Source organism: Ambystoma mexicanum, chromosome 6q (assembly GCF_040938575.1).
Source record: "Ambystoma mexicanum isolate Mex_15411 chromosome 6q, UKY_AmexF1_1, whole genome shotgun sequence".
Lineage (NCBI taxonomy): Eukaryota > Metazoa > Chordata > Amphibia > Caudata > Ambystomatidae > Ambystoma > Ambystoma mexicanum.
Genome location: NC_090937.1, coordinates 1,193,888,778 through 1,193,914,219, shown reverse-complemented (window position 1 = coordinate 1,193,914,219; position 25,442 = coordinate 1,193,888,778).

Below are 25,442 nucleotides of genomic sequence, written 5' to 3'. Positions count from 1 at the left end.
CTTTGGCCTGTTGAATTTGATTAAACATGAAATTCCAGCTATATCGTTTCTTCTTGATGATGAAAAAGCATTTGACTCAATAGAGTGGCCATTCATATTTGCGGTACTGAGCAAGGTTTAGATGCGAAGTAGAGTTATCTCCATGATAATGGTTGTGTGCCATCTCCCATTGACTAGTACACATATAAATAGGAAGCTGTCAAACCACTTTCTGATGGGCAAAGGAACACCGTAGGATTGTCCCCTCTCACTAATGATGTTCACATTGGCCATGGAGCTGCATGCAGCCTTACCAAGAGAACAACACATACACAGTTCATTACATTTTTATATGTGGATGACTTGATGATTATTAGTGCCTGTTACTGATGTGGCCTTGGGTGTTACATGTATCCACAACAGTCCAATTACCTTTGTTGGCAAAGGAAAGATATTGTCCATGTCCATGCTATCACAATCACTAATATAATCACTCCCATTTCTTCTTTGTACACTAGGCCCCAATCTCCTAAACAGTTTGCTCATCCTTGGGCAGCTCATCCTGTGCTCCCATCTAATACATACTGATGCGTGCAGGCGTTTGATCTAATTGGATCATGACGTGCAGTTTTTTCATTGTATTGTGAGGCCTGTGTATGAAACCATTTCCCTTCAATGTATTCAATTTGTTAATGTGTCCTTTGTGCGTCCATTGAACTGCTTTCACCATTTGAGGTGCTGTGGGTATATCTTGCTAGTGTGTTATTGGCAAAGTTACTGTGTGCACCTGGCAACTAAAACGTGTATATTTCTGTCTGCTTGCAAGAAAACTATCTTAACTGTTGCTTATCTAAACGGAAACCATGAGAAAGGCCTAGTCTTGCAATTTCAGCTATCCTACTTTTCTCTCAGCCATGGCACTTTCAGTCATTTGGACAACATCATGGACCAACAAACATACCTATGAAGCTCTTTAAACTGCAATGCTGTGCTATATAAACATGTACTGTTCAGGGTCATGCAACGAGAAACATTGTGCTTTTCCTGCCATTTATAATGCTGGTTTATATAGTAGTACCCTGCCTAACTATGCATACCCCCATTTACTACATTTCCTCTTTGTGAATTCAGCAACCTAACCCTCCCTGTAATGTGGCAAACCAGTTGCATACATTGTGACAAAACTAACTCTATCCTACTTATTTTACATTCTACATTGCAATTGGCATACACAAAATGACACCTTACTCTAACTTTCTTATTCTGTATGTTTGTTCTCATTTGGAAACTGGTGCCTTACATATCTTATGTCCACCATCACAGTAGAATTGTGCTAATTAATTAAAATGGTGAGCCTTCCAAAAATGTAATAATTGTTTTTAAACAAAACCCTGATTTTATTTAAGGCTTTCTTTTCTCATCTTAAAAGTGTATTAATAGAACGGATAGGGCAAGGGAAGCAGGTGAGAGTGAGATGGGAATTGATGTCAGCACCCCTGAATATGGATGGTCTAGCAATCCTGGAATTTGAACAATATTATCTCGCTGCATAGTCTCACTAGGCCACACGTTCAGAATGAGAGGGCATTTGTGGCCCTGGTATTGCTATACAAAGTGATCCTATACGGAATTAAGGACACGAAAAGGGAATGTGGTTGCCTGTGCATACAATGCATGGAGTAAAATTGCTCTGGAACTTGGCATCTCCAATTTGTACTCAACCTTACTGCCAGTTACAAATTGTGGTTGGAATGGAAATAATGCATGAATAAAATTCACAGAATTAAATATACGACTGGGTCTGGGTAATATCGGGATTCCTTTCCAGAGGGCAGATTCCTAACACTAGAGAACTTCAAGGATATGGGGGGGACACATCCCCACTAGACATCTTTATGTATATTGGAATTAGGAATTAATTCAGGACACGGTTCCCATCATTCCCCACATCACCCCCTCTGTTCACCCTACTCCATGATGCCATCGTGACACAAGGTGAGGGTCGACAGGTTTCTAAAATATATGAGAGGCAACGTTTTTTCAGTTATTTCGATAGGTTTTTATTAGCGCAACTTAACCATAACGTCCGTTTAACCACATTTTTTCACTGGATTTCATAGTTTTTTACCAGGAAGACATTAGTGTGTGTAGATGTACCATACAGCATTTGAAATTGATGTCTCCATACCAATGAACACAATAACCACAAACTGTACTTCTGTGCGCATATAGCGGCTAGCATTCAAACTGCTGGAAACAGCATGAGTACTCTTACATACTGCTAACATTCAGCAAAGTGAATAAACATGTACAAGTTGCATCACGTATGTACATTGCAAGGAGAATGAAGTAAGTTAAGTCAGCAAACTCTGTACTTTTGAAACAAACAGACCAAAGTCATAGAGTATGCACCATAATGGAATGCATCAGGACACAAAGTGATGTGTGCATCCCACAATATTACCACACTGTTGCTGTACATGGAAACGAAGAAGCAAATAGCAAAGTAATGAATGCGAAGTATTAAGAGCAGAACGTAACTGCAACGTGGTAACCGCACTGATATATGTCCTTTGATTGCAAAATTTCTGCAGTGTACCACAGTAGCAAACCATGGTATTTGTCTTTTTACGCAACAATGCCAAACACCCTAGAATGGCTGGAAGAGAACATCCCTCTTCACTAAATGAGTAACGATAGTAACTGCATTGGCAAGCAGCACATTATAAAAAAGTAATGTAGTTAATATGTATTGCTTTATGTACACTTCACAAATATGTCTGTGTGTAACAGGACATACTTTACATTGAAGGAATGCATTAGAAGCGGCACCTCTTCCACAACAGCATGTAGCCACAAAAAATCAATGAGATGCTTGTACATAAAAATGGAACAATTGCTAAACAATTACTAGTAGATCTACCCTGTCCTAATACTGCCAAGTTTCGTACATATTAAACATGTAGATGTAAACTATTTGTGAGTCTGTGCATATTTGTTGCTTTGGTGCTGTAATTGCATTGTAACTCTGTAGCGCACAGTGCTGCCTAAAATGCCGTCAGGTAAGCAAAATAGAAGTTTCCTACTGAGAGTGTACCTGCCCGGCATATGTCCAATCACAATGAAAGTGTCCATAGGACTATAGGACTGGCCTCATGTCTGCATCTTCTCATTCCATTTTAATTAGTCGTGGCAACAGACGTCTCTCAGTTGCACAGCTATACGTATCCTTATGTCATCCTCTGTCTCCTGGTAATGCCGCCCCTGCGCCCAACCCGACCGATTCATGTGACAGGCTACAGCATTTGAAACAGATCTCGTGTTGCAAAGCTAGAGATTTACGGCTGCGTCACGCCTGGCTGACTGAGGCCCATTGGGAGCAAGGAGCAGGATTCTCCAGTGTACAGTGGGTGTGTTAAATGGCCCATTGCTTTGATTGATGAGCTGCTTGCCATTCCATGATCCATGAAACTGACACACCGTCTCTGCATTTAGCACTGTGAGATTACGTAGCAAGTTGCTCACCGCGGTTTGTACAGGTGCATAAATTATTGCACTGCACATATGAGAGTCCATAGTGAGTCTGGAAAATGTGAATGCTGTTGCTGCTTGCTAACTTGCAGACAGTTAAATGTAAGCACAGCTAAGTAAACAACAAAATCTTTGGATCTCAAAGATTATCAGTGCCAGTTGCAAAGCTACTGTGGCCGCGTGCAGCTGCCTGAACAAGTGTCTTGTTGCTCTCCCAAATGAAACTGCGTGTCTCCTGAGGAAAAGTATTACTATGTGGCAAAATATACTCATCTCCATGAATGCTACAGATACGGCTAATGGCGTGCCATCAAGTGACGGTACTTTCGCTTTGATGCACATATTGCTATATTTGAAGACGTACAAAAAGCAGGTGTCGTGTAATACATGTCATAAAATGTGCTGCAGAGCAATATCTGCGCGAACACATTACCCGTGGTGAGACATTCACACATATGACAGCGCCACTGCACAAGCTATTTAGGACTAGTGCATCAGACATTGGATATATACATTCGCTGTTGTATTGTACTGTTCATAGCAACTTGCAGAGTGGACCTTTGTTCACAGACAAGAAGAAAGGAACACAGTGGGCATTGGGACTGAGTTGCAGTCAACAGCTTTCATTTGCAATGCGTGTCCAGATCCCTGCCCACCCTTTGCAGTAACTATTGCAATTACCTGCTAGCAAGATTATATACAGTTCTAAAATATTTAATTGGTGACTATTTTGCAAAAGTTACGCTTCCAACACATTCTTGCTCACATCACGCCCAAAAGCCTTACTGCACAATCTCTTAGCTTCCACAGACCCATTTCCATGCGTGCCATTCTGCAAATGGGCCGGATGTGGCACGTGGAATCCTGGAAGTAATGGGGTGTCCACGTACTTTTTGTGCTGTGTGTGGGCGTGGCAGAATACATCTCAACCAGGACAGTGGATTTCATATGTAGTGGTGGCTCTAAAAAGAGCTTTTGTGGTTTTGTATTTTTAGATGCTTTTTGTGGCTTTTATAGAAATTTTTATTTTTCTGCACTCTACCCATTCTTACAGTAAGCTCTTCACTGCATCCTGTAGATGGAACAACAAACACCATCGCCAATATTGGACAAAGAATTTCCATAGTCATGGAATAAGTCCGCATTTTTGGAATCAATGATGTCATTGTTTCTGAAGAATATTCCAGCATCTTACAAAAAAGTAGACATGCTTCCATTGATGATACATCTTCCGCCCTCTCTCTTTCCTGGGCATACTTGTGCACATGTACCACAAAAGCATCACCCAGTAACAGCACTCTGCGTCTCTCCATGTCTACCAGTCTGAGTACACCACGTAAAGTAATAATTTGTTACCACCCCTTCCTATGAGGTGGAACATAAGCAGCTGATTGGATAATACCCATAGTCACATTCCCATTGGCCAGCATGCTTAGAAAGGCAGAATGTGGCACATGCGCTTTCCAAACTGGCGCAAGGTCCACACCCCAGTGAAGCAGGAGGAGTCCTTCTTCCTATTTGTGCGGTTTCCTGTGATGCACACCCTGAGCACCTGACAAGACAATCCCTACAGTCCCATTTCCATAGGCCACAATGGCGAGAAGCTGAGAATGTGGCACGTATGCTTCCCCAATTTAGACGAGGGCCGGGCCCAAGTGAAGCAGGAGTCCTTCTTCCTATTGCCGCACATCCTAATCACCTGATGGGACAATCCCCACAGTCCCATGTCAATTGGGCAACATGGTGGGAAGGGCAGATTCTAGCATGGGCACCTCCCAAAGTACTGCAAGGGCTGCACCCCTGTAAAACTGGAGCACTCCTTCTTCCCTTTCCACTATCTTCTCTGCAGCACTACCTCATTGGGTTGCACATAAATATGGACACACGCATCCACCAATCGTATCGAAGCTGCCATCATCCAACACTGTCACTCCTGTACAACACTTTAAATGTACCGTTACACATTTACAGTACAAGTGTTGTGCTATTCCAAAGCAAGTCCACTGCAAACTTCAGTAAAGGTGTGCACAATTTCTCCATCCGCTTACATCCACATGGCCACCCAGGATGTGGCACATGTAATCCTGAAAGTACAGTGGAATCTGTTACCTTTTCATGATAGTGAGGGGGCAGGGGGATGGTGGGGGCAGCAATATCAAGCTGGATAGGGGATTGAGTCTTCCATCGTAGATGTATAAAGTTATTGATTTTTTTTCATGCGTGCAAGCAACTTTTTTTGTTTTTTCTCTTTATTTGCATTTCTATTTGCCTCTCCTCACATTTTTAACACAATCTGGTCAATGCTTCTAGCACCGTGGCGAAAAAGCCAGCAGTCTGCATGAAATCACACATTCTTCTGTTTATAACACACCTTCCGACCTCTGGCTGGGGACAAATTGCACTGGCATGGGCCCATACTCCTCTTTGTGTTTTGCATGAGAAAACAGCATGGGCAGTAGGAAAAATCTACATCACTTTGTTTAACAACCTCTTCAGGTGACAGATTAAACGTCAACACAACATGTAACCAAATGTAGACTTCCATAGTGCACCATGACAAAGTCTACGTTCGTGACGAAGGCCACATATCTGCAAAGCCGAACCATCCCGCCGAAACTGCAGTCACCCTGACAGCCCCAGAAAGCGTCCACTCCTTCCAACCCGAAATTGCCTACAACGCCTCTTTGCACTTAACACCTGTGCAGATGTCGCAGAAAGGTATCATCGACGATAAGCACTGTGCATCTCTCCATCTCCACCAACGTCACGACGCAGTATTGGGAAGATATGCTACCGCCCCTTCCTGTGAACCACACCCCAAACACCTAATTGCCTATTTCCCACAATTCCATTTCCATGGGCAGTATGCGCTTTCCCATCTACAGTGAGGGCCACGGGCCAGTACAGGAAACACAATACTTCTTCCCTTGGCAGTGGCATTTTTGCAGCGTTCCCTCATTGAATGCTGTCAAATTATCAATAACCATGCAGCTATCACATACAAAACCTCTGCATTGCACACTATCATTTCTGTACACCACTCCATATTTACCATTACACACTGTCAGTGCACGTTCTGTTTCATTCCAAAACCTGTCCACCAGAAACTTCTGCTAACAAATGCATGATTGCATGATTGCAGCATCACAAAAGATCCTGCAGCGCACCCAGCACACCATTGGCCATGCACACAGCAGTGCAGGCCTTGTCCAAACCCACCACAACACTATGGATACATGCATGTGACAATGTGGGCAGCTAACAATATGCACAAACGTGACATACGTACTGGCACTTCTACCCAACTCCCCCTCACCATATAACATCCATTCATGAAAACGTGTCACAATTAGCAGAATCCACAAACATACCACATCCTGCACCACCTCTACCCACAGCCATTCACAAAGTCATGTGTCACTTGCAACCTAAGCACAACAGCTTCACAACGTTGGGCCTACTTCAATAAATCTGCACACAGCACACTAACCAATCACATATAAGCCGCACTTCAACCATTCCCTCTTCAATACTCACATTATATAGACACAGCACCCTGTGGCCACATTGCACACCTTCTCACTGCACCATCTCCTACCGCACACCAAATACTGCAGCATGTTGCAACTATCACCACAACCATGGAACGCCCAATACACACTTGTCTACTCTCCTGTGCTGCTGTAGCACGTCTACAATGTGCTCCACATCCATTATCCAAAGAGCACCACCCTGTGCCTCATGCACTGTGAAGCCTATATTGCTGCATTGGGTGTGCACCTTGCAAACATTCCCTGCACTGTAATGCATCCATGCATGTCAGCATGTCACCAGCTACCACTGTGCATTTATGCACCCTTTGTACACCAATGGAGCTATACAGCGTTAAATGCAACAGTTACCATATTCTATAAACATTACACTGTCTCCAGCACTCCTACACCCTCTCATTCACATTGTATGGTCTTACCAACTTCGACTCAGAAAGTATTATGCCACTGCCAACCTAACCACAAACTGTTCACAACATTGCCCCTACTCCAAGCAATCTGCACACAGCACACTATCCAAGCACATATAAGCTATACTTCAACCTTAGCCTCTTCCATACTGGCAACATGTAAACACGGCACCCAGTGCCCACACTGCGTGCCATTTCACTGCACCATCTCCAACCACACATGAAAAACATTACCATGTTCTAACAGTGACCTCGCCTGCAAAACCAAACGTACATGCATGGCAGCTCAGTTCAGCTGCTGTTTTACATCTGAAATGTGCTCCACAAACATTCCGTACAAGTTGCCACCCTCTAACTGATGCTGAGCCACAAATGCATCACTGCCGTGGGTGTGCTCAAGCCCTAGGCTCTTGAGTGCATGGCCTACGGCCTATGCCTTCGGCCATGCACCCAATAGTCTAGGCCATAAACACACCCACCACAACGTAATGCCACCATTCATGTCACCATGTCACCAAACGTGTCACAATTAGTAGAACCCACAAACATACCACAGCCTGCACCACCCCTACCCACTGCCATCCACAAAGTATTTTGTCACTGGAAACCTAACCACAACAGTTTCACAACATTGGGGAAACTTTAATATATCTTCACACAACACACTAACAAAGCACAAATTAGCTGCACTCAGCTATACCCTCTTCCATACTCACATTACATAAACACTGCAACCTGTGTCCACACTGAACAACTTCTCACTGCATCATCTCTTGCTGCACACCAAATACTTTAGCATGTTCCAACTGTCACCACAACCATGGAATGCACAATACACGCTTTTCAACTCATTTGTTCTGCTGCAGCATGTCTACACTGTGCTCCACACCCATTCTGCAAAGCTCACCACCCTGTACCTGATGCACTGTCAATCCTGCATTGCTACAGTGGGTGTGCTCCTTGCACACATTCCCTGCACCATAATGCAACCTTACATGTCAGCATGTCACCAACTACCACTATGCACATACGCACCACTGGCACCAGCACTCCTACCCAACCTGTGCACGGCAATGGAGCTACACAGTGTTAAATGCAACAGTTACCATATTCTACAAACATTACACTGTCTCCGGCACACCTACGCCCTTTCATTCACATAGTATGTCTTACCCACTTCCACTCAGAAAGTATTGTGTCACTGCTAAGCTAACCACAAAAAAGTTCACAACATTGCTGTCATGATGCCTACCCCCAGGCATCCGGACCAAGCCCATCAGCCCCGGGAGCAGGCATCTAGACATTTAGTAAAACCTCAGCAGCCCCGGCTAGGGACTATCTGGGTTCAGTCCTGGCGCCTTAGGCGCCAGGCACATAGGTGGAATCAGTCCTGGCGCCTAAGGCGCCAGGCTCATAGTCATTACTTACCTCAGGCAGACCATGCTGCAAATGACTCCAATCCAACATGAAGCCTGAAAGGGACTATTTCTCTACAGGGACTATTTTTTACTCGGGTGTGGTTCTAGGGACTTCTTACCTGGGACTACTTTTGAGGCTATTTAAACCACGCCCGACCAGCAACACACGCTTCGCGTTATTCTGCATCCAGCAGCGTAACACTCACTGTGCCTGCAGCCTGCATCCAGTCTTCTGCCACGCCCGCCTCGAATCTGGAGCTCCTAAAACAAAGAGGAAAGAAAGGGACAAGGTTAGAAAACAAACTTATTTCTATTCCTCACCTGATTCTGGATCCATCTTGTCTCCGGACCTGTAAAGAACATCATTTCTGCACGCGCCGCACCTCCAGCTGCAGCGCCGCGCCCTACTCACCAGTCTTCACAGCATCCTTCGGGTCGACGCTGCCTCCATCATTTCTTTGCCGAACTTTGGCACCTAGGAGACAAAAGAAAACCACAAGGTGAGCCGAGGGAACCAACAAATATAATTCTTATCACCATAGACTTACCTGATTTACCACCGGAGGCATCCTTTTGTGACTCTCCATATTTTCACGTGCCGCAACTGTAAAGAGAGACAAAACAACACGTTTTCCTCATGCAACATTTACCGGACAGCGCCGGGTAATACAGACTCTTACCTGAGTGCCACCAGCTGCCAGAAGAGCATCTTTTCACGAGCCAGCTGCAAGACAAGAAAGGAAGGGGGGAACAAGAGTGAACATCGGACATATTGAACTCTATGAACTCAATATTTACTGGTCCTCACCAGGAACCTCAGAGTCAATACTCTCCGGAACTCTCCCGAGCCTTCAAACCAGTGAAGTAACTGGAATCGACGCGCCCCTGCAAATCCACGCAGGACGGAGAGCTCATCTTTCAAGAATATATACCGTGAGATTGCTGTGAGGGCATTTTGGAGGTGATTAGTTGGGGAGGATTGTGGGGGTGCCATCACTTGAATCCACAAGTGGCTAAATCCATCTCTCCACTTGCAAGAGAATATTTCTACGGGTTAAGCAGACAAGATTAGGAGGGAAGATCCAGTCAGTCATCACTGCACTACGCATCACGTGGGTGGAGACCGCAGCTGTCCGGGTCCGACCGACGCCCCTGTGGGAGCCAGGTGAGCATAACAATTGCCCTTACTCCAAGCAATCTGCACACTGCACACTATCGAAGCACACAGAAGCTACACTTCAACCATACCCTCTTCCTTAATGACAGTATGCAAACACTGCACCCAGTGCCCACAATGTGTGACTTTTCACTGCACCATCTCCAACCACACATAAAAACTTTACCATGTTCTAGCAGTGACCTCACCTGCGCAACCAAACGTGCACGCATGCCAGCTCACTGTATAGCGTCTGAAATGTGCTCCTCAACCATTCTGCGCAAGTCACCACCATCTAACTGATGCAGAGTCACAAATGCACCACTGTCGTGAGTGTACACAAGCCCTAGACTCTTCAGTGCATGGCCTACGGCCTACTGCCTTCGGCCATGCACCCAGTAGTCTAGGCCTTGAACACACCCACATCAATGTAATGCCACCATGCATGTCACCATGTCACCAAGTACTACAATCCACATACACACCACTGCCACCAGCACTCCTACCCACCCTGTGCACCGCCATGGAGCTGTACAGCAAAGATGTGGAACATTATCATAATGTAAAAAGGAGCCACTGTCTCCTGCACCCATGTGCACTTTCATTCACATACTATGGCCGTACCCACTTCCATTCACAAACTATTCTGTGACTGCCAACCTACCCACATACTGTTTGCAACATTGGCCCTACTCCAACCTAGCTGCACACACCACACTATCGAAGCACCACCCTCTACCGAATGCAGAGTAAGACATGCATTCCTGAAGTGGGTGTGCTAAAGGCCCAGGTTCTTGACATGCCCTACGGCCTACGGCCTTGGGCCATGCACCCAATAGTCTAACCCTTCAACAGACCCACTGCAACTTCATGCACCCATGCATGCCACCAAGTACCCAAATACCGCAATCCATCCACACAGCACAGCCACCGGTGCTCCCACCCAACCTATGTCATGTGCAAATCACTCCCCTTCTGAAAATCACCTCCCAACAATCACCACGAAAAAAGGTTAGTGCAAACAGGTCGTGGCACAAGCTATCGGGGCATTACAAAAGCTACCTCCAATCACCACACCAAGTAGTCACCTGTCTAGATACCCGCGATTTGGCGCAATACGCACAAATACTGCAGCCACTCCTCCGTCTTCTTCCACCTATTCACATATCTCACATGAACCACTTTTCACTCTAACACCCTTCCCCTCCCTTCTTGCCACCAACACATGGTGTACAGTATATTTTCCAGACCCTTTCACCAGCGCACTCTCGCCCGATACACCATGGTGGCATTTCCCAAAACCTTTGAAGCACAGCATGCTTCACTCCAGCCAACCACTGGCCACGTCCACTGTTTGCCGACAGCATGGCGTACTGCATGCCAATGAGACTTTGGTCCGCGGAGCGAACAGGGAAATGGGTCCGCTCCACAGACCCAGATATGACACATTTTTTGAGACGTACATTTCAGTCGTTTGCAACAAATGTACTGATGGAATTCCTACCAAACACACAAAAGCACACTTTCTGACCCAAGACCCCGCTCCTGCCGCAAATTTGGTGCAAATCCATCCAGCCGTTCGGGCTGTAGCCATGCGCAAAGTTTTTCCCCATTCAGTCTATGGAAAAAAAAAATGTGGGACCCCCCATAATGTTGCCCACCATACGAAACCTTCCTCAACTTTGGGAAAAATTTCAGAGCCGCCATATACTTTTTTTTGCAAAGTTTTGTGATGATTTCTCCAAGGGGAGCGAAGTTATAAGACGCTGAAAAAGTGCTCTTCCAATGAGTTTAGCAACTTAACCATCACTACACGGCCACTGCCGTGAGCCGTGTAATAAATATATATATATATTGTTGTGACCAAGCGGCGAGGCAAGCCACGAAACGCGTTAACGTTCCCAACGTGCACGGACACTTTGGGAGAGCCACATTTTTGATGGCTTTTTAATTAACTTTGTGCCATTTTGCAAGGCATTAATAAAGATTGTTATTTTTACTTCAACCTTGATGTCCGGACTTTGCTAATTCCAGAGATGTGAAGAGTTCTACTCACCCTGCCTGATGTCATCAGAGCTTTGAAGATATATATATATATATATATATATATATATATATATATATATATATATATATATCAGTGAAAAATACTTTGTTAAAGGGACGTTATGGTTCCAAGTAAAACCGAAAAACCCTTGAAATTTGCCAGTTATGGTAAGCTAAGCAACCGTAACTCGCGCCACCACCGTGCACTGCTAAGACTAACACCCAGGACATCAAAGATGACATCACAAATGCCATTGATGACATCACTGATGACATCACATATCTGGCTCACTATTTTTTCTTTTGCTGACATATCTAGGCCACATGGTTTTCTTCAGTAACAGTCAGAAACTAAGAATTTTATTTTATTTGTAGACATATCCTTCTAGTAGGTTCTTACAGTAATTCCCTTAGAGTACAGTCACATCATATGAAACATATACATATGGGAAAACACAAACTTGAAAGACAGCAATCATTTTTGTGCATAAAGATAATAACTAGACTTATGCGCACTTTCTGATAGTTCTGTTGTTTTTTTATGGCTGTACTTTCCCTGTATATGGTCATATTTGTATACATTGTACTCACACTACTTTCCTTAGGGTCCAATCACATCAAGTGATACATATACATAGGGTAAATAGCAGCTTTGAAACAGAGCAATCATTTATTTGCATGAAACTAATCAGTTAAGTTATGAATTGTTTCTGCTACTACTTGTGCTGTTTTGCTAATTTCACTTTCCCTGTATATACCCATATTGGTATGTGTTCTTGTGTCTTTGTGTTTTGTCTATAGTAATGCAATTATGTAATACATGGGTTTTATTAGCTACTTATTACATATTTCACAGTACACAAAATTCTATTAAGAAAACAATTATCATTTCATTATTCAACATATTAACATTACGAATATCATACCTTCATCTTGTACGCTGCACACAATGTTATGTTTCTGTATGAGTAGCTTAGTATACTAGATTGAACCCCATAATAGGATGCTATTTATATCAATGCATCGTTCAATGCACTTATTAGGGTATATTTCTTGCAATGATTCTTGACACTTTTTTCACAACATAATAAGAATCCCTTCTACACATATTTCATGAGAAGTACATACACATGTGATGTCATCAGTGATGTCATAAATGACATTTGTGATGTCATCTTTGATGTCCTGGGTGTTAGTCTTAGCAGTGCACGGTGGTGGCGCGAGTTATGATTGCTTAGCTTACCATAACTGGCGAATTTCAAGGGTTTTTCGGTTTTACTTGGAACCATAACGTCCCTTTAACAAAGTTTTTTTCACTGTATTTCATAGGTTTTTAGTAGCGCAACTTAACCATAACGTCCCTTTAACATAGTTTTTTTACTGAATTTCATAGTTTTTTAGTAGCACAACTTAACAATAATGACTTTGACTTTATATACATTTCATATGGAACTGACTAGATCTCTTCTTATGAACTTGATATCCGCAAATGTATTTAATGTTCGCGGACATGTTCGGAGAACAGTACCACTACCTAAAAACTGTGGGAGGGGGGTGGTGGGGTATGTTTGATTGTTATATCATAATATAGGAACATTTAACAAATTCAAAAAGCAGCACACAAACACATTATATATAGTAATACATAAGAAATGTAACCCATATATGTAACACACTAACCATTCATTTAATTACAATATGTTCTGAAATGGAATATACCACAAGAAGATAAATTGGCTTCCAACATAATTACCTCACAGACACAACAGAACTGAGAACAAGACCAGACCCACTGAATACATAGGACTTATCTTACCGGAAATAGTAAGTGTACTTCATTTTACTCATATATTTATAAACTTTCTGTATTAGATTAAAAAATATATTATCTTTTTTTTTTTTCTCACAGAAAGTTCTAGTACTCTGGAATGGCTATAGGACAATTTCCCAAATGAAGAAATGTCACAATATAGTGAAACTAATGGTAAACACTTTATAATATAAACCATTTATTTATTATTTTTTTTTCTATACATTTAACATATATATTATTTTTTTGTACAGAGCATACCAAAATAGAAAAAACTTCAGAAAACCCTGTTATGGATAACAGTCTTCACAATATAGAAGAAAAAATGGATGTATTGTTGGCTAATTTTAATAATTTAAAAACTTTTGTAGAAAATCATTTCAAACCAAAAACCTTGTACCATTACCCCACATGTACTTGTCCCTCCTCACCATATCCCAGTCAATTATCCCCAAACCCTCTCCATAATCCAAAATGTTTTGATGAGACTTCCAACCCTTCTTCACCTAATACCAATCATGTTGAAACCCCAAATTCTCCTGTTTTTGTTTCTGTTTCTGCCTCACCTTCTCTGTCATAAATTATTAATATATGTTAAATAAAGTTTAATTTTCATATTGTATTGTGAATAGTTTCCGTTTTTGTTTTTTTAAAACAATAAAAGTGTCCGCGGACAGTGCGAGTGTTCTGAAATGTTCATACATAAACGAAAATGGAGGTGTCCTGAAGAACACCACACCTGTTCGTACTGTTCGCTAGCAAGTTGAAACTGTTCTAAGAACACACGTGGTGTCCTGAAATGTTCGTAAAGAAACAAAAATTAAAGTGTTCTAAAGAACACTATATCTGTCCGTAATGTTCGCTATCAACTTAAAACTGTCCTAAGAACACAATTGGTGTCCTGAAATGTTCGTAAATACACGAAAATGATGTGTCCTGAACAACAGTACAACTGTTCGTAGTGTTCGCTAGCAACATGAAACTGTACTAAGAACACACGCGCTGTCCTGAATTGTTCGTAAACAAACAAAAATTAAAGTGTCCTAAAGAACACTATACCTGTCCGGTACTGTTCGCTAGCAAGTTCAAACTGTTCTAAGAACGCTATTGGTGTCCTGAAATGTTCGTACGTAAACAAAAATGGAGGTGTCCTCAAGAACACTATACCTGTTCGTAGTGTTCGCTATCCAATTGAAACTGTTCTAAGAACACAATTGGTGTCCTGAAATGTTCGTACATAAACGAAATTACACGTGTCCTGAAGAACACTATATCTGTCCTTACTGTTCGCTACCAAGATTAAACTGTTCTAAGAACACACGCAGGGTCCTGAAATGTTTGTTTCACGTGTGACGCACTTTTAATTACTTCAGAACCCGAACAGTGTCCGTAGGACATCAATGCGCATGCGCTAACCAATCTCCGTGCACTTGGTGTCCTGCGGACAGGCGCTTCCTTCGCGGACTAGTTTGCGAACGGATCATATGACCGCGCCCACGCTCATCGTGTGTCCTGAAATGCGGACACTGTTCGTGTCCCCGAACAATTTAAAAGTACATTTTCAGTTAATCCATAATATTTTTCAATAAAATATCACCATGGCACAAGTCCCACATAGCAATCTTGAGTTTCTATATACCTTTTGAAACTTTCCGATCCTTTTTTTGTGTTCGATCTGTCCGCGGACAGTGCGCATGTCCGCGAACCGCGCACAAGCACCCCTATAAAAGACCACGCCCAAGAGCGTATTCCAATTTTGTTTCTGGCTATTCTTCAGAACAGAGTGATTTTTGCTGCCACCTGCAGACTACACCATCATCGAGATGGCATCCTTGGCTGCTGAACTGCCACTTGGTGCTGCACCTGCTTCAGCACCACCCCACCCCTTCCACCACCACCGCCTCCCCAAGGGCCTGAAGAGGGGAACAGGAGTGAGGATGCGGAGGAGTAAGAAGAGGATGATGAGAATGAGGTAGAGGAAAACCCTACTACCCGCACTAGGCGTGAGTCTTGGGTGTGGCGGTTATTTACCATTCATGGTAATGTTCCTAAGGCTCGTGCGAACCGTGTTACCTGCAATGAGTGCAAAATGATACTCAGTCGCGGGAAGCACGGTAAGTACAGCTATGGGACCACTACTATGAAGTGACACCTGAGGTCATTTCACTCTGGGGCTATTTGCAGGGTTGTACCTTGCGAAGAACGTAGCAGGTTGATTTCCTCTACTTCATCGTCTGTTTCTGATCCTGTCACCACAAGGACCACCTCTGTGGGACAGCGTCTTCCTCAAGCTGCCTCACAGGCCAAACAGAATGCTGATGACCCTTACCTTTCGAGGGTCACAGTTGTATGTATGTACTGTGACACAGTACTCTGCAGGGGGGAGCGACTTCGGAGTGCTTTTGAGACTATCATCTCAGAGCACGAGAAGACCTGCTCACTACCCAACTAAAACCCACTCTACATCTTCCTCTCTCAGCCCGCCCTTTCTTATCCCCTTGGTTGGTGTCCCCCCCTTTACCCTCCTTTACCCTCCTCTCCTAGTGTGTTGTGTCTGAAAAACCCAAAAAAATACAAAATTACAAAAATCAAAAAAAAATAAGGCTCTTTTCAGAGCCGCCTTTCCCAGTTAAAAAATAGAAGTGAAAATAAATGAAGCAGGGCTCTTTGTATTTTTTAGAAATCCGCAGACAGTTCGCGAACATTAAAAAAATTGGGTTGCTACTCCATCACATACATTGTAATTTTCTCTGGAAAGAAGTGGTGCCTCTGAAAAGAGCCTTTGGGTGGTGTTTGTAAGTCAAAAATTGTAAATGCTTAACATCTACTTCAAAATCGTTGTTGTAATTCCAAAAAAGGTCGCAATGCATTTTGTACATTTCTCAGAAAAATCTGATTGCCAGCATAAGTAAGATGGACTCCATCTCTGCGAAAAATGTATGTACTACAAAACATAATATTTTCATTGTGAAAAGAAGACATGCCAAAATCTCTTAGAAAGGCACAAACAGCCTTATTAACATTGCACCTTGCTTTTTCCATTTGTGGACCAAATGAAGAAGAACGAAGCCACATTTGTCTCTGCGCAATCCGTGAAAATATCACTTGAGAATTAGGAAACATGTCCATAACTTTCCTAAGTCCTTCTTTCATAGCAAATTGCAAAGAAATTCCAGTCACATGTCCTAAACTGTTCCCTCCACAATGAATTACAATTATGTCTGGATGTTGCTCTGTCTCCAAAGTAGCACAGAGAGGTAGCAAGTCCTCCATGCCAGTGTACTTCCACATGTGGGAATCCAAGATCTACAGCTACTCCACAGCTTTCTGCATGCACCTTCAACCAATGTATCCACGAATCTCCTAAAATCCAAACAATCTGTTTTCTGAAACACACAGCCATAGCTATCTTTTGTTCTCTCAGCAAAAAGAGTATCTGAGAAAATCTCTCCTGGCACAACACACCCACCAAACTTTCCTGACCAATCCCTTTCAGTGCTTATTCTCATTTGCATGACTTCTAAACCCAAAAATCCCCGGATGTAACTCCCGATGTCCGCGAACTACCGCCATGTCCGCGGACATATCGTAACATGAACAGCCCTTCTACCATTTCCACTACACTCTCCCTGCCATTCCCTCATTGGATGTACCTCAAAAATCACATGACCATGCACCAATCACATTCAAGACCTCTACATCTAACTGCATCATCATAGATCAGCACTGCAAATGTACTCTGAATCTCTCTGAGTACAAGTGTCATATCATTGGCAAGCAGCATCTACCAGAAATACTGTACAAGTCTTCAAGATTTCTACTTGCAGCTCCATGCATATCCATATGCATGAACACAAACTTCAGGCATGCATATTTTCTGTATAGTAGATGAACACATTTTCAAACAGACTTTTACCTTGTAAAATCTGTAAAATGAATTTACTGTACTTTTTTCAATTTCCTAAAATCAACTATCACATATAAACCTTTATACTATTTACTTTCTTTATACACACACACTCAAATCATGTTAAACTAACATTTTATAAATGAAATATATAGACTACATATATTCAAACAAAATTGCATGCAAACACAATCTATGTTTAAACCTTTATAAAAATACTTATACAATTTCATATTTTTTGTTTTTATTTATTTATTTACTTAATTACTTTAAATTAGACATGACATTGAGGCGCTATTACCTAGAACAGTTTACTTACAGAATTAGTGGTATTCACTAATATATTATAAATTTCACAAGACATAGTAAAGATATTTTTTTTTTGCTACAGTTAGTCATTCAATACAATTTGTTCATTAAGAACATATCATATGTACTGAACTGATGCAATGTATCTTATGTAAATAAATTAGTTTAATGGTTTTAAAGAAGGAACTGAGGATTTCAATTAAAAAAATCAATATCTAAATTAAAAACAGTGCTATATACAAACAAAGTTACTAATTTGAAGCTTTTACAATTGTAGTGAAGACCAGTTTCCTGAAAAGAAGCAGCCGAATTCGAAGAAGAAAGAAAAACTAAGAAGTTACCTGTTAATTTAAAAAAAAGTAAGTAAAATATCACCATAATATTTGTATTATTAATCAAATATACTATAACGTTAGTACGAGCTATTTCGGTTTCTAAAAATAGAGATTTTGTACCATTTTGTCCAAAAATTTCCATGTCTTAAACAGCGATTTCCAGCCAGAATGGCCCACAAATTTCTATTTTTGGACACACAAATTACCCATCTGAACCACTACATTTTTCATATTATAGAACAAACAACTGTTTTAATTGTATACATTAGATTTACTATTTGTACTTTTCCACACCACTAGCTTACTTTTTTATTGTCATCTGAACCCCAGTTTAGTAACACATGAATTCAAGAATACCTATCCCTACTAGTTTTAGTTCCCAATGCACAATCACACACCATTACATACATCTTTATCATCTTAATCAAACACTCATGCACACAGCACACATACATTCCAGAACACCCCAACCCATATCTTCTTTATTTTTTTCAACAGACCCTAAAGAATGCCTACCAAAAGTCAAGTCCGTAGAAAGCAACGCAAAAGTAGAGCAAATGAAAAGAAAGGTGTCCAACATAAGCATCCATCTCTAGCAGAATTTGTAAAAAAAGTTGAAACAAAACAGCTAATACAATCATTTAGTGAAACACAAGAAGTTTCAAGTACAACAACTTCGCTTCATCTATCAAAATGTAAAACAAACCAAAAAACAATTAACAGAAAATCAGCTATCAGTACAGATAAAACTACTTCTTCAAATTTTAATATAGTGCAAAGTAAGCATACCAAGAAAAGTATTTTAGCCAAAATATACCGTCACAAAGTCCTTCAAAATCTTATAAAAACAGGAGAGAAATCAGGTTCAAAGCTTAAAACCTATCGTAGGAAATTAATCTTAGAAGCATTGATGGACAGTGCAATTCTTCTCAAAAGAAATTTATTTAGTTTACTGTTAAACAAAATGAAACCACTAACAAAACTAATAACTAAATTACAAAAAAGACTTCTCAATAAGCGAGATATCAACAGAAAGAACTTCTTAAGTATCAGCGGAGGTGAATGGAATCACACTACAAGCACAGAACCATATTTTAATGAAGAAGCGTACAAACAAAAGCAAACGAATACAATTGCCATACATAGCAGTGGTCGAGGTTATGAAAAAGTGAATAATACCATAATGGAACAAGAAGTACTTCTTACAAAAATATGCCCTGAAAACTTAGAATTACCCCTCCATTCAACTGAATCAGAACGTCTAGTGTACAAATGGCCATGCACGTCAATGTGTAACATTCCCAAACAATGTTTCAAATCTTTACGCCAATTCCTTAATAAATATGTAAAAAGCAAAGACAAAATCAAAATTAAATTACTGCAAAATATAGATACCTGTCCAGTGCGCAAGTACACAGGACTACAAGGACATTCATTGGCCTGCATTACAGGACCTACTTGTAAAACCACTTTCCATGATATCAAAAGGATATCAACACATCATTCAACTATAAGAAATCTAGTCTATAAACTGTACTATGCTAAAAGTCCTGCTTTAGCACTAGCAAAGTTAAATGACATCCTTCTACATGGTACAGCAAAAGACCTACGTGAAGAAATTCACTATATACAGAAAAAATATTTTGGAAGTGAAAGCCATTTACAGAATGAAATAGCTTTAAACCAATTAAGCAACAATTCTACACATGGCAACCTTTTGTTAAACACATACAAAAAAGAAATACTAAAATTTAAAAGTACATCAGCTGAAGTACCAAACCATGTATGTGTATGTTGCTGTGGAATTTTTTATAAAAGTAACACAAAAACTGTGGACCTATCATACAAAATAGAAGACAATGAAGATTCTAAATGGTTTGAATTAGCTCTCTACCTTCTAGCAGAAAACAAATATGAAATAACTGAGCCCTTAATACTTTGCAGTTATTGCACTACAAAACTTGACAACAACCAAACTCCTTCACGTTCTATCACAAATAATTTGGAATTATACCCAGTACCAAAACCTCTACAACAACTTAATTTATATGAGAGCATCATAATTCAAACAGTACACCCATTTCAAGCAATAATACGCCTTGAACCAAAAACAGCAAAAGTACCTCCCTCTGAATTGGTAAAAGGCATTTGTGGAAAAGTAGTTTATTTACCATTAAATCTAAAAGAAAATGTGAATACTCTAGGAGTGCAACGTCCAAATCAGCAATCTTTAATTATATTAGTAAATGGAGTACCTACAAAAGACAAATAAATATGGCAACAGCTGGTAGATTTATATAAAGTTAGTAAAGCCTTCCAATACCTTAAAGAGAATAATGAATATTACAAAGAAATTAATATTGAAGAAAACTTGAAAGATACAACTGAAATAATTCAAGAAACACAAGAAGCTGGTCAATTTGAGCTACTAGATCCTGCTACAATATCAAACACTTTAGACCATTATACAATTCATCCTTTGCACTGTAATGACACCGTACAAGATGTACTGGAAACTTACCAAATGCGTCAAACAAAAGGATCGCCAATCAGTATATGGGAAAAAAGTATAGAAGCACATGCTTTTCCTCTACTCTTTCGTACTGGCAAAGGAGGAAGGTATGATGATAAGACCTATTCAAATATCAGCTTCAGAATACCGCTCATTACGGATGTATTCTGAAGATCCCAGATTTAGACAAAATGTGGAATACATATTCCACCTACTCTTTGAAAGTGAACTAGCAACTTTATGTTACGGAGTTGCACACATATTAAAATCAGGATCACACTTTCAAAATATGACAGCTACACAATTATTAGAGAAAGTGCAACAAAAGGATGAGGTTTTACAATCAAATATTACAAATCTATTAGCAAATATGCGTGGTAGTAAAGAGTACTGGTTTCGACATCATGGAGATGTACGTTGTATGATCAGAAACCTTGGCCCACCCACTTGGTTTGTTACATTAAGTTGTGCAGAATATGCATGGGAAGATTTACATGATTTCCTACGCATATCAAATAAAAACAAAACAAACATAGATATTCTAACACCTGGAGAACTTTGTTTTTTGTATCCTGTTAATGTTTCAAGATATTTTCACCATCGCTTCATTGCTATGCTACATTTTATTTATAATAAAACTGTTCCTCCCCTTGGAGAAGTGCAACACTTCTTTTGGAGAAAAGAATACCAAGCCAGAGGAGCACCACATATCCACATGCTTTTATGGATTAAAGATGCTCCTAAATTTGGTCAAGACAGTGATGCCACTGTTTTACAGTTTATTGAAAAATATGTCACTTGTGAAATTCCATCAGAAGCCACAAATAGTGATCTTCATGCACAGCTTTTACAATTTCAAAGACACAAATGTGGAAAATATTGTCGTCGCAAATAAAAAAACAAAGGCAAATACTACACCAAATGCCGATTTGGTTTCCCTAGACCAGTTACAAATACAGGTCAAGTAAACAACCTCATGACTTCAGTTAGACATAGTGTTAAAGGTAAGTCACCTAAAAATACATATTACATAAAAAGAAAAGAAGAAGAAAAATATATCAATGATTATAATGCAATCATTGCCCACTTATGGAATGCAAACATAGATGTGCAGTACATTGCAGACAATTCTACTGCAGTTGCACGATATGTCACAGCATACTTAACTAAAGCAGAACAGAAAGAGCTCCAAGACCTCTGGAATGACCTGTCATCAGATAAAACAGTATCTCAGAAATTATACAGCTTGGGCATAAAAATGCTCACCCATAGAGAATGTGGATCTTATGAAGCAGGTGATCGTTTAACTGGTACTTCATTGTATGGTAAATCTGAAAATATAGTATGGCTAAGTCTTGGTGCAGCTAAATCTAGAAAAAGAGTTCTAAAATCATATGAAGATATAGAAACAATAGCCAAACATGATCCCAACAGCCAAGACATTTTAAAAAACTATTTATTAGACACATACTACCCAAACAGAAGTAATACTTTGGAAAACATGTGTCTATACCAAATAGCCCAAAACTACACATACAAAAATAATATGAAACCTGATGAAAAAAAAGGTAAATATAGAGTGACAGACTGTGAAGGCAGCTAAAACTCACTAAACCAAATTTAATTAATCATATCAAATTGTCATTGAAGACTCCTCAACATAAAGAAGTTTATTACATGTCCCTGCTACAACTCTTCAAACCATGGAGAAAAGAAGAACAATTACTAGATAACTATGACTCATATGAGTATGCTTTCAAAGCAAATGAAAGCACTATAACTGATGTAAACTTTACACAGTACAAAACAATGTTGCACAATGAATAGCAACATGAAGAAGAACTCCAAGCCTAACTAGATATGGATACTCCTGACAGTAGTCAACCTTCTGTAACGGGAAGCCAAGAACCACTGGGAGAACCACTAATAACAAATGAGGCAGGATTAGCTATGATAGAAGTAGAAAACACCATGTGTCAGTATGAAGATAAGGAAGACTTAACTATACTACAATCAAAACTAAACAATGAGCAAAGTAGCATTTTTCAAGAAGTAACAAAACAAATTGCACATGGTGTAAAACATGAAAATAAAGAATGTTCCTGCCATAATTATAAACCTATACTATTGTACGTCAGTGGTGAAGCTGGTTCTGGCAAAACATTCCTAATCAAAATCATTAGTAAGTTCCTTCAACAATTGACAAACAACAAACTGTCAGCTGTTGTCACTGCCCCCACAGGTTTAGCTGCCTACAACATAGGTGGTGTTACATTACACCGATTACTACTATTACCAGTAGAACACCAGAACAAATTAGACTATTACAAACTTTCTGCAGAAGCTGCAATGGAATTACGCAGAGTATTGAAACAAATGAAAATGCTACTAATAGATGAAGTGAGCATGGCCTCCAACCTGATGTTAGCTTTGATTCACCTCAGATTACAAGAAGTACTCAAAACAGACTATGAAGAGCTCTTTGCAGGAAAACACATTATTGTTTTTGGAGATCTGCTTCAATTAACACCAGTAAAAGGTGAACCTATTTTTAAAACATTAGGGCACAAACTCTGCCGTAAAACTGTTGGCAGCATTGGAAATGTCAACCTTTGGCAACATTTCCAATACAGAGAATTAACAGAAAACATGCGCCAATCTGCAGATCTAACTTATGCCAACATTTTAAAAAGTTTGAGAGTTGGTATACTTTCTAAAGAAGCAGAAGCAACATTGAAAACCCGGCACATTAATGCACTTTATGGCGATAATGCATGTGCTACAGATGTTATGGAACAATTAGCCCACAAAAATGTCAATTGTATGGCTTTAATGCCAACTCTTGCAAGCTGTCTCAAATTCAATGAAATAATGTTAAGTAAAGAAATGCAACCAATAATGGAAATTGGCGCCACAGACAAACTAGATGTACATGGTGTGACACTACCCCTGTGTGACCAAGCCACAACAAGACTAAATAATTTAGAAAAATCAATCTCAAACACAGCAGGCTTAGAAAAGATGTTAAAATTATCCTTAAATTGCAGAGTAATGCTTAAACGTAACCTTTACGTGGACCAAGGACTAGTTAATGGAGCACTGGGTACAGTAGTTGGCTTTCAAACATGCCCACGTGACAACAAAATTCAGTTTGTCAATATACTCTTTGACAAACTTTCAGAAGTAAAACGGATAGGACGCTCAACAGCTAGATTCCTTCTCTTCAAAGATATGTATGTACGCAGAGAACAATTTTCTCTAACTCTTGCATACGCAGTCACAATTCATAAATCACAAGGTCTTACCCTAGACAAAGCAATGATAGATATTGGTAACACAGTCTTTAAAGAAGGCATGAGCTACGTAGCACTATCACGCTTACGTACACTTGACGGTCTATTTCTAATCAACTTTGATGCAAGTAAAGTAAACGCTGATATTCCTTGCATTTTAGAATATAATAGACTTCGCTCAATATACACTCCCCATCTAAACACATATTCTGTTCCATAAAAACTAAAACGTTGTAAAAGAAAACTAAATCAAACAGAAATGCAACAGGACGTCACTGCAAATCCTCCAAAGAGAGTAAAAGAAATTAATTCTTCATCAAGTACCACAAACAAAAAAGAATCAATTAGAGAAAGTAAACCAGGTAGAGCTTTAAAGAAGGAAGACAAACTCCAAAAAAAGCAGTTAGATACAGAACTACCTGGACCATTTAAATTCTCAAATATAGTTGGTGTAAATTGCTATGCAAATGTAGCAATGAATATTCTATTTCAATTACCACCGATTGTTGACAACATTTACTTACACTTTAGAGACCCATTGTGTATGCAAATGTTAGTACTTCATAGAAACGCAAAAAACAATCCTGACAACACATATAGTGTTTATGGAATAAGACAAGAATTGGACTACTGTGCTGGAATGGTGAAATTCACTATAAACTCACAGGAAGATCCACAAGAATTTTTAATGTACTCACTACAAGTACTGGAAAACAAAAACATACCTATAAAGGAAATCTTCCAGATTTCATACATGTGGAAACATACATGCACTCTGTGCAACAATGTGACACAAGAAGAAATTCCCAATGAACGCTTCATATATATATCAATACCAAATTGTGAATCCATTCCATTTCAGCAACTTGAACAAAATGCAAACCATGGTAGATTATGCTCTACCTGCAATTCAGATAATCGCTCCATGTTAGTAATACAAACACATAGTAAATACGTAATACTAATGCTTCTACGTTACAATGCAGATGGTACCAAAAACAACTGCAAGCTGACTGGATTCACACATAGTCAAATATCACTTGGTAAGAAAACCTTCACAACAATAGGTATAATCTACCACGCAGGAGCCACAACCAATTCAGGGCACTACACAGCATATATAAAAAAGAAATGTGGATGGTTTGAATGTAATGATAGTACCATTACTCTAAAGCAGAGATTACC